At 31.1% G+C, this 11,367-nt stretch overlaps 1 long non-coding RNA gene across 1 annotated transcript; it reads left to right on the top strand.

The window, feature by feature from the left end:
- Nucleotides 1-414: 414 nt before the first annotated feature.
- Nucleotides 415-11,148, top strand: LOC143043282 (uncharacterized). Its single transcript, XR_012968291.1, has 3 exons — nt 415-680; nt 8,216-8,391; nt 10,990-11,148. It is a non-coding gene; the product is annotated as an uncharacterized LOC143043282 (long non-coding RNA).
- The last annotated feature ends 219 nt before the right edge of the window (nt 11,149-11,367 follow it).

The following is an 11,367-nucleotide window of genomic DNA, read 5'->3' as shown; positions in this document are numbered from 1 at the left end:
ATTTTAAAACGCCTGACTCAAAACACCTCTTTTTATTTTCATTGCAAATGATTATCAAATCTTTATTTAACATCAAAACCTTTTTATTGAGTTTTTCTTTATAAAAGTATATTTAAGCTCGCTTTATACCGTTTAACCTATCTATAGCTTCAAATTACATCTACTTGTAGTAGATTAATTTCCAGTTCATTTTTTGTATTACAGCCGTTTGTAATGGTTATTTACAGGCGGAAGATGTATTGGTTTTTAAAACGTATGAGCATAAAGATTTTGTTTGATTGACGTGTCTTTATAATATAAAAAAGAATGTTTAATCGCTATTATACATAGTCATCGATCTCACAGAAACCTACTGATATTAACCTCAAATTAATGCTTTTCAAAATTTAGAATGATTCTTTTAGACTGTACATTTTTAATATTGACAAGTTCAGTTTTATCAAATGTCGCTCTTCATCAGACGAACTGGAGGAATTTTGACATGGTAAAACATAAAAGACTTCTTTCTGGTAGCATATCAACTAAATCAGTAAGGTCAGCTTTAGCCTGTGCAACCTTGTGTACCAGTGACCAAAGTTGTTGTTCCTCAAACTATGAAAAAGTATCGAGCATATGTAAATTGGAGACTAGTTGTAGTCCAGCAATGGAACAGTTTCAAGATTCAAAAGTAATGATAAAAGGTCTGTGGAGCTTTACTATAAACAAGTATTTTAACATTTTACATTATAAAAAGCACAGATAATCAGCAACTTAACATTTAATGATTACATATTAGTTTAATTATTTCAGGTGACAGGTACGTATATTGCCAATCAAACGGATTTTTATAAAATTTTTGATTTTTAATCGATCAATTTGAACCGCAAGTAAATATAAAAATATTGTGCAAGTAATTTTATACGTTTGAAGATAAAGCATCTGAATTTTCTATAAAACGAAGTAAAAGTATGAAGAACGGGAATAACCCAAACGCGGTGGCATCATTTGACTTTAAATTTACTTTTCTAATAAACAAGTACTACAAATTTTGTTTGAAATTATATCTTATTGTTACAAAAAATTCCCGTTTTATTGATATCAAATTTATAGGGATCTACCAAATTCATAGACATTTGTAAGATTTTGATTGAAAATACAAATGATAACACATTAACTAACACAATTCTATATTAAAATTCTTGTAATGGTTGGACAATACATAAAATAACACCATTACAAACTTACATCCAATTTGTATATTCTATCTTTAGAAATTTACCTGTGATGTCATCTTGCAATAATATTAAAACATTAGACTTTTCTACATTTTACACAAGTATTCCTCTTTCCGAACTAAAAGACAAATTGAAAGAGTTGGTATTGCTTTGTGCCCCTTTTCTTTCCAACTTGTTATAAGGCTGACTTCATACAGGAAATTCTTAGAAGTGTTCTTCCGTTTATTTATAAGGTATTCCTATCAGGTGATATTGTCATTTTTGCGGTAGTTTTAACATTGCCATATAAGCGGAAAGTTTGGCTAGCAATAAAACCAGGTTCACCATTTATTCTTATAACGTCCTGAACCCAGATATTCCGTTCTGTGTATGTTGGCGTTTGTTTTTGTAGCAGTCCAGTGTATTTAATGTTCCGTTGTTTTCTTTTCAAAGTTGATCTGTTTCCTCGGTTTTGGCTTGTGACCTGAATTTGTTCTCTCGCTTAATCAATTAATGACATTAAATAGCGTTAAAAAAAGAGGGACGAAAGGTACCAAAGGGACAGTCAAACTCATAAATCTAAAACAAACTGACAACGCCATGGCTAAAAATGAAAAAGACAAACAGAAAAACAATAGTACACATGACACAACATAGAAAACTAAAGAATAAACAACACAAACCCCACCAAAAACTAGGGGTGATCTCAGGTGCTCCGGAAGGGTAAGCAGATCCTGCTCCACATGTGGCACCCGTCTTAAACTACTGTTGCCTTTATTTGTCTCTGAAACAAAATTATCTACTAAAATATCAAAGTATATAGGTATTTTTTCTTTTCTTAGAGACAAGCTCTTGTTTAGAATGTGTATCCTAAAAGAGAAATGTTCATAGTGTTTTCAGTTTCTTTTTGAGATGATAAATTTTTCTTGTCTCTTTGGTATCGTCCGCTGCTTTTAAAAAAAGTTAAAGTTGCTGAACTTCTTTTGTGATATCTATTATGTATTATATACTTTCGTTCCTAAGATTTCGAAATATTAATTTCCTATACATATTGGAAAGCTTTGTATATCATTTTCCTATACTAATTGGTGTCTGCATTGCGATTCTGTCCTTGTGAATCTTTTCAACATGTCACCTTGCTAAATGAAATGTTTAAGAAGACAATAACTTTTTTGTTTTGGCCGATTTTTTGGTTTGGTTTTATTTATTGTTCAATTTCAGAACGCTGGCCACCAAGTTTATAATTTGTATTGCCATTTTTGTGTTATGATAATAATTTTTGAGGTTTAAAATAGTTTTGCTTCTATCTATCGTTGTGCTACTTTGTCAGTAATTACTTTTGTTTTATTAAGCTAATGAGAGTTATATATAAAATGTTTATGTAAATACTCTAATTATCTTCATTTGTTAGATTGGTTAGATAATACAACATGTTGTCCATTTCACATGTACTCGAAGTGCTTTTCTTGATTTACCTTCACCAGGAAGCCGAATAATTGAAATCCATCTCATGTCAACTTTGCTTGAGAAAGTTGAAACCTTAGTTTCTTTAAAATTTGAAAATACATATAACTTAAATCATTTTTTGTGATATCTATTATGTATTATATACTTTTGTTCCTAAGATTTCGAAATATTAATTTCCTATACATATTGGAAAGCTTTGTATATCATTTTCCTATACTAACTGGTGTCTGCCTTGTGATTCTGTCCTTGTGAATCTTGTTAACACGTCACCTTGCTAAATGAAATGTTTAAGAAGACAATAATTTTTCTTTTGGCCGATATTTTGGTTTGGTTTCATTTATTGTTCAATTTCAGAACGAAATAAATACATATAAAATGTTTATGTAAATACTCTAATTATCTTCATTTGTTAAATTGGTTAGATAATACAACATGTTGTCCATTTCACATGTACTCGAAGTGCTTTTCTTGATTTACCTTCACCAGGAAGCCGAATATTTGAAATTCGAAACTATTACAACCAAAATAGTTGAAGTGCTATATGACCAAAAAGTACATAAAATAGCAAAATCTATCTAAGGTCAACTTTGACTGAGAGTGTTGAAATCTTAGTTCCTTACTAATGTAAACGGACAATTTTAGAAAGTCGTGTTATTAATCATGTCAGTACCAACATACTGACTACTGAGTTGATGATACATTCAGACTGAATAACCCACCTGCAGCTTTATCGACCTTGTGCTGTAACAAAAATGAAAACAACACTTTACTTATTTCATGCATTCTGAGTGCACTTATGGATTTCATCAGGAAGATTCAAATCCGAATATTTGAAAGTCGAGGATGTATAAGATTCAAAACAGTTGAAGAGCTATATATAACCCATAAGTAGTAAAAGTAGTAAATCCATCTCATGTCAACTTTGCTTGAGAAAGTTGAAACCTTAGTTTCTTTAAAATTTGAAAATACATATAACTTAAATCATTTATAAAACTGTATATGCATTATGTAAAATTGTAGTAAAAAAAGAGTCCATAAAGAAATTCATCAAACTCAAGTTAAGTTATTGAAAACACTTTTAGTTCAAGACTAGATTGTTAAGGATAACAATTTTTGCGGCGTTTCTTTGGGCAACTTTTTTTAATTATAAAAATAGTCTTATATCTCTTGTTTAAGCAAACTAGTGATGAGCTTTTAAGCCTTTATTTCTTTTTCTAAAATATTCTTGTACTTATTAGGTGGCAGACTGAAGTAATGATAGAGAACAATGCCATGAAAAAATATGTACCACTTCCCTCAAAGACCGTGTTTAAGGGTTTATTTTTTTTTTTGCAGCGTTTCATACAAAATTAACATATTAAGTAATTTTAGAAAAAATACACTAATAATTTAAAACGATATGAATAAATAAATGTTTAATTAATATACTGTTTTAATATCCAATTCCAGACAATATGAAAATAAGAATATATAGTATACTTGCCAATAAGACAGCTCTTCACAAAAGACATACTGATACATAGATTAACAACAATTGGGCACTGTACGACCTTCAACAACTAGTCAAGCTCTGCATAGTATTTAATTGCTAATTGTGCATGCGGTATAGATTTTACTCATTGTTTAAGGCCGTGGTCTCTGGTGGGGAGTAGTCTCATCGGCAATCATACCTACTTTTCCAAACAAGCAAAATACTTGTACGAAGTAAAGTGTTATGTATACATGTACATAGTTGTACAGATATATGGTCATTTATTTTGGTTGCTGATACTGTCAGGTGCAAATTTAAAACAAAACATGCAAAAATTGCATTATAGAATTGAAATTGTATTCAACAATTACGTATATCGCTGATGGATATTTTACTTTATGAACATGTAAAAGACTGTTTGTCTAATTTATAAAAGAATATCCTTTAAACGCTTTAATTTTAAAACTCCACTAGTCATTTTAACTTTCCTAACATACATTCGGATACTTTTCAGAGTACTACAGTAATATTGTTTACGTTTTTACAAACAAGGTTCGCTTATGTAAAGAAAATATGATCACTAAATAAGAACTTTCAATGTTTAAAATTTTTATTTGATTGTTGAAACGAAGTAAAAAAAAAACAATGAGACATAATCATTGAAATATCCCCAAGAAATATATTAATAATGTTCATTACATTTCAACCATCTTTTTATATAATGACAACTTTTGTTAGTAAACTTTACCAAAACTAGGACGTTTCGTCCCCGAGGGTATCACCAGCCCTGTAGTCAGCACTTCAGTGTTGACATGAATATCAATTATATGGTCATTTTTATAAATTTCCTGTTTCAAAACTTTGAATTTTTCGAAAGTCTAAGGATTTTCTTATCCAAGGAATATATTACCTTAGCTGTACTTGGCACAACTTTTTGGAATTTTTGGTCCTCAATGCTCTTCAACTTATTACTATTTTGGCTTTATAACTATTTTGATCGTATTAAATAATAATCATGGTACCTTTGATAACTTTAGGCAATATTAATAAAAACCATATTGATCAACAGAAGCAAAGACACACTCATATGCCTTGTATGCTTGCGTAGTTTTATTCATGTTTCTTATATATTGTTTGTCGCACACATAATATTTGATTGCAACAAATGAAGACCGTTACAATTAGACGAGGTGAAAAAATAATAATGCGGAAGGTATGCGCGAATAATGTATTTTTCTGAAATAAATACTATCACTCTTATTTTGTTAAGGTGGTTTATTCAAACAAGATCTGCCAAATATAATTTAAAATAAATGCTCGTTCATGCCGAGTGCACATATATATCATTTGTTTACTCAAATGTTAAGTAAACACTGGCTCCGTATAGTCAGTACTTGTCTCGGTAAATATTTTATAAATTTATAACTACACTTTTTCTCTGGTAGAATTATGTTTTATTTTAAAGTTTGAATATAGATTATCACTTTTTTAAAAGCACGTTCTATCTGGTTCTAACATTACAAACCAGTAAAAGTCTAAAGTGGCCTACATCTATACTCGACTGTCCTGGTATCTTCTCCACCACTCTGAATTGGTCTGAATTTACTTTATATAACTCTGCCCCAATCTTAATCATAATAGATTGTACGGATTTGTACTTGAACCTCATCTTTGCCATTGAAAGAGGTCTGAACAACTAATATTACGGATTACAAATGTGTCGAGGTTTGTGATTGGATAACAACACAGAGATGTCAGTATATATTCAGGAAACTGCCGGGGTATATACGACGTTTTTATCCCCAATTAGAACCTCAAAAACGTCATCATAACACCGGTTACTATGTGACGTAGTCAAAAGCTATCAGACTGTCAGAGGCTCACAGAGGGAAAATAATGACATGCTTTAGTCAATAATACATTTTTGATACAAAATCACTCAATTTACACTTTTAATACTTAAATTTAATGTTAAAAGTGTTATTATGAATTATTACATACACGATAAAATTATGTTCACAGCAAATTAAAAAATCCTTCACGTATGCGGAACAAATCAGGTTGGGTTTTTCAATATATATGTGTTGTCAACAAATACCTGCACTGGAAAATAACATTAAGTCAGGGGTAATCCGTAATATATGTGTAATTCAGGTCTCAGAAAGGGTATATACTGTGACATTCCCGGCTTAGGGCTTATATCCCCTTCGCCTTCGGCTCAGGGGCTATAAACTCTAAGCCGGGAATGTCACAGTATATACCCTGTCTGAGACCTGAATAACATATACTATACCAGTCTGAAACATTCTCAACCCATTTTCGAACAGTTCTTGAATTATTTTTGTCAGTCTAAATCGTACTCGGCAAAAGCTCTGAACAATACTTGACCAGTCCGTACCATACTTGACCAATAACGTACCGGCTCAAACGAGAAACTCAATCTAGCTTAGACGACCAATTATAGTCTATAATTATATAACTATTTTGTTATACTGATATATCCAACAGCCACAATAAAGTAAAGTGATGTTACTGATTTTACATCCATACATGATTATTAGATTTGATAAATCTAGATCTATTTTGTTTGTTTCAATAATCAATAAAAGTGAAATAATGAAATAATAATTCGCTTTTAGATGTCAATTCAGACTAGTAGAGTAAAAACTAGTACAGTCGAGAACAGATATAGACCATTACAGACTTTTATTGATTTGAAGTGTAATGAAACATGTTAAATTTGATTTGAATAACATTTAACAGTTTGATTTTTTTTTTCTAAATGGGTTATTGATATTTTGCAATGATATATAAATAAAAAATCACTTTTAAAAATATATTCAGAAGTTATTGGACAATAATACTATAAAACGTACGGCAATGCGTCAAGACTTAAAATAAAACAAACGACTAGTGATCTATTACAATTTAATTATACACAATTGCAAAATATTTGACGTAGGTCATGGTTTAATGCATTTAAAATTAATTTGGTAATCGACCTTTACATATGATGTATAATGTTAATTTGATTAAAACTGTCATCCCTGCAGACAAAAAAATGTATTGTCAAAAAAAAAATCCAAAAAATTCCTTCCTTTTTTTGTCAAACAATGCATCAAAAGTTATAAACAGGGAACTTTTCATACCAGTACAAGCTTATATGATACAAAAAGATATAGAAACATTTTTTTGAAAGCGACAGAAGCATTTGTAAACATGAACATACAGTGCTCTCATTTTTTTTTAAACTATCAATTCTGAAGTAACAAAAACAAAAGAAACATTTTAATGCAGTAACGTAATATTCTGACAAATGGGGAAATTTTAACACTTTATATCAATGCTGATTCATGACAACGCATTTTGCAACTAAAATAATATATTTAAAAAACAAAACATCCTCAGTTATCAGAAGTACTCCATTATCAGGACAATACATGAATATCATACAAAAGAAGAAATATTGGCAATTTTTATCGCTGTTGACATAAGTTTCAAAATCATAAATTCATGAAGCTTTCAATGTGTGCCAAATAGTGCAAAAAATAAATGCCGTTTATAATATTCTTACAAAAGGGAAAATATTTCCACCTTCATTTCATGTTTTGCAATGTCAAACTTAATTGCCTTCACTTAAATGTTTACCAATCCATTATGGAAAACTTAGTACTCAATTATCAGGAGAATCACTTATGAACCACATCAACAAAAGACAACTACTGAAAATCAGATTCCTGACTAAGGACCGGTGCAAACGATTGCAGCGGTTTTAATGGTACCAAACCTTGACCCTTTTCTGAAACAATAGTGTAACATCACAACATGCTCCCTTACATATATTACATTTTGCTAGACCCAGAAAACATGACGCAAAATTATGTTGTTGTTTAATCCTAAACCGGATTCTTCTGTCTTTAGACTTCATAAATTTAATATTGTACAATAGTTGTTCTTAAGTCTTGAAACATAACCTTTTGAATTTTTTGGGATTACGGAATCGTTTTAATTTCTTATCTGCAATTAAATATGTTGTACGTTACCCATAAATATCATAGATAGATGCCTTTTATATTATATTTAGTTATCAAGTGGTTACCAGTGTTTGTTGCATACAGCGGAAACGAAAAGTCTGTTTACACAGCTTGGCGAAACCAGACGGAATGTTACGACCTTCCAACACCATTGGCGATAGCAAATACTACTCGTCATGTTCGAAATCCACTAATAGATAGCTGGAGTGATGCTGGAATCAAAAAGGTTAGACTTGGTTCTTGCAAACAAGATTTTACGTGGATTTTTGAAAAAAATTGCCAGTATACAATGTTGTGTCAACTACTTGATAACGAATATCAACATGACTGGTGCCACATGTGGAGCAGCATCTGCTTCCCTTCCGGAGCACCCGAGATCACCTCCGTTTTTTTTGTTAATCGAGTTGATTACCTTTTATTTTTTATGTTGTGTTTTGTCTTTTTTAAGCCATGGCGTTGTCAATTTATTTAAGACTTATGAGTTTAAATGTCCTTTGGTATCACTTCAAACTGCTCAGAGTCTGAAAATACCATATTTTGTACATAATAAGTCTGATTCAGTATTTGATAACCTTTGTGTAGTCTGAAATTCCAGGTAATTTGGTAGTATGGATCATTGCTGTCAAATTAAAGGATTTAATTAATAGGTAAAAACAAAAGCAAGAATTTTCCAATCAAATTGGATTTTCATAAATCTATACAGCTATCTCAGTTATATATTTGTAGGACTCAAATCTATGGTGGGTTCCAAATCTATGGCAGATTCCTAATCTATGGTAAATGTGACGTCATGCCAACCCAAAACTATGGCAGATTTTTTACAGTCCTAATCTATGGCAAGTTTTGTAGTTTCCTAATCTATGGCGGATTTTATTTTTATTTTATGGCAATTTTTTGCAAATGGAAAACAATAAATGCAGTACATTTTCGACCAATGCCTTGTCTTAAGAAAGAGGAACTATACGACAACGGGAACATTTCTATAAACATTTGTAAAATAAACATTCCATAATGGTCAACCAAACAAAGTCATAAATTATAAATTCATAAACCTTAATACATACTTCAAGATGAAATGATTTGCTCTGTAAAAAATAAACATTTTTTAATCTGTGCATGGTATTTCATTAAACCAACTAATAAGTCCTTTAACAAACAAGAAGACCGCTTTTTATTCAAAAATATATAAAAAAGTAACAAATAAAAATCAACAGTTTGAATTTTCAAATAATATTATTTCAGCGATATCGTTAATTCATCTTTTTTATTTGATGTGGATTCAAATAAAATTTGTATCCGGGAATTTGATCTTTCAATTTATAAACTTTGCCATCCGTAGGCCGTAGACGACTACTACCAAAACTCCTTTTCAAAAATATGCGATACTGAAAATAGCGGTGCCCTTATCACGGGCATTGACCGGTACAGCACATATTGTCCCTCTGCGGAATAGTAGGTTACATCTTCCTTTAGACCACCGGCAAATTTTGTCAGGAAAATAACTTCATCTTGAATGGTGTTCAAATCCATGGGTTCCGCCATCGTTAGCGGCGGCGAAGATGTAATATGGCATTATTCAATTGTGACGTTATATGTTACTCTCTCCCACAGATCTGCCATAGATTTGGAGAAAACAAAAATCTGCCATAGATTTGAGTTGTTTGGCGTTTGTAACGTCACATTTACCATAGATTAGGAATCTGCCATAGATTTGGAACCTGCCATAGATTTGAGTCCTACATATTGATCTTACTTTATCCCAGGTTGATATGCAATTTGGTGTACTGCTGTTAAATTCAAGGATTTAAATAGTCTAGGTTAACAAAAAAACTAGAACTTTGAGGTCGGACTTAATTTAGTTAGTCATCTTCAAATGTTTTCATAACTTTTTCAAATCAACTTGGATTTTCATCAAACTATTCAGCTATCTTAGCTTTATATTGATCTCAGAGATGGTACTTTTGTTTATAAAATTCTTTTATTTGTCAGCTACAATCCCCTTCCCTTTCATGAATGTGACCTACCGAATTAGACTATTTACCGGATTTATTATCACATAAGCAACACGACGGGTGCCACATATGGAGCAGAATCTGCTTACCCTTCCGGAGCATCTGAGATCACCCTAGTTTTTTGGTGGGGTTCGTGTTGTTTATTCTTTAGTTTTCTATGTTGTGTCATGTGTGGTGTTGTTCGTTTGTCTTTTTCAATTTTTAGCCATGGCGTTATCAGTCTGTTTTAGATCTATGAGTTTGAATGTCCCTTTGGTATCTTTCGTCCCTCTTTTATGAACCAAAATATGTTTGTCTTTGTCTTTTTTAGCTATGGCGTTGTCAGTTTATTTTCGATCAAATAGTTTGACTGTCCCCCTGGTATCTTTCGCCCCTCTTTTATGAAAATCCAGTTGATTTGAAAATTCATAGAAATAATTAAAGATGACTATCTGAGTTGAATCTCAAATGAAAATTCTTGGGTTTTTTACCTGTTAATTAAATCCTTTAATTTGACACCAATGGTCCATACTACCAAACTACCTGGACTTTTGTAAGATAAATATATAATTCAGTTAGATCGACTGATTCAGACAGTCAAGACTAAATTTGAAGGTCAAGACTGGATAAACTTTGTATCGCCATTACTTAGTTCAACAACAGTAATATTTAGTTTGTTTAGATGTTTTTACTCTTTCAGAAATAGTACATTAAATTATTATCAAATCTAATAAAATTCGCCTTTTTTCTATAGAATAATGTCGAAAGAGATGAAGTAAATGTCATATATATCGTGACATTTATACTTTTTCTGTGCTTTTTGTTCAAATTAGGTTAAAGTTCAATTGGTAAAGAATGATGTAACAGTTGCGTGGCTGATTTTCAACGGCGGGAATACCAATACTATGAACTGGTTCAGTAAAGAGAACCTACTGAACAGCAGTTTTAACGATCTAACAACAAGTTCTACAACAAAGTTCTTCGGAATACAGGGTGACATGTAATGTAGAGAATCTTTTATTCATAAAACATTTAGCCAGTTATGTCTACTGTATTCATTTTTTTTTAAAGATGTCTGATATATCGTTTAATAAAATGAAATTCATTTATTCATACAACTGTATTGCCAAAAAGGTATTTTTACCACTTACATGTTTTGACCACTAATCTTGTTTCAATAAAAGTTGAGCTTAGATAGCATTTACTCAATA

This window comes from Mytilus galloprovincialis, chromosome 8 (genome assembly GCF_965363235.1).
Source record: "Mytilus galloprovincialis chromosome 8, xbMytGall1.hap1.1, whole genome shotgun sequence".
NCBI classification, from domain to species: domain Eukaryota; kingdom Metazoa; phylum Mollusca; class Bivalvia; order Mytilida; family Mytilidae; genus Mytilus; species Mytilus galloprovincialis.
This window is presented reverse-complemented; position numbering and strand designations above follow the sequence as displayed.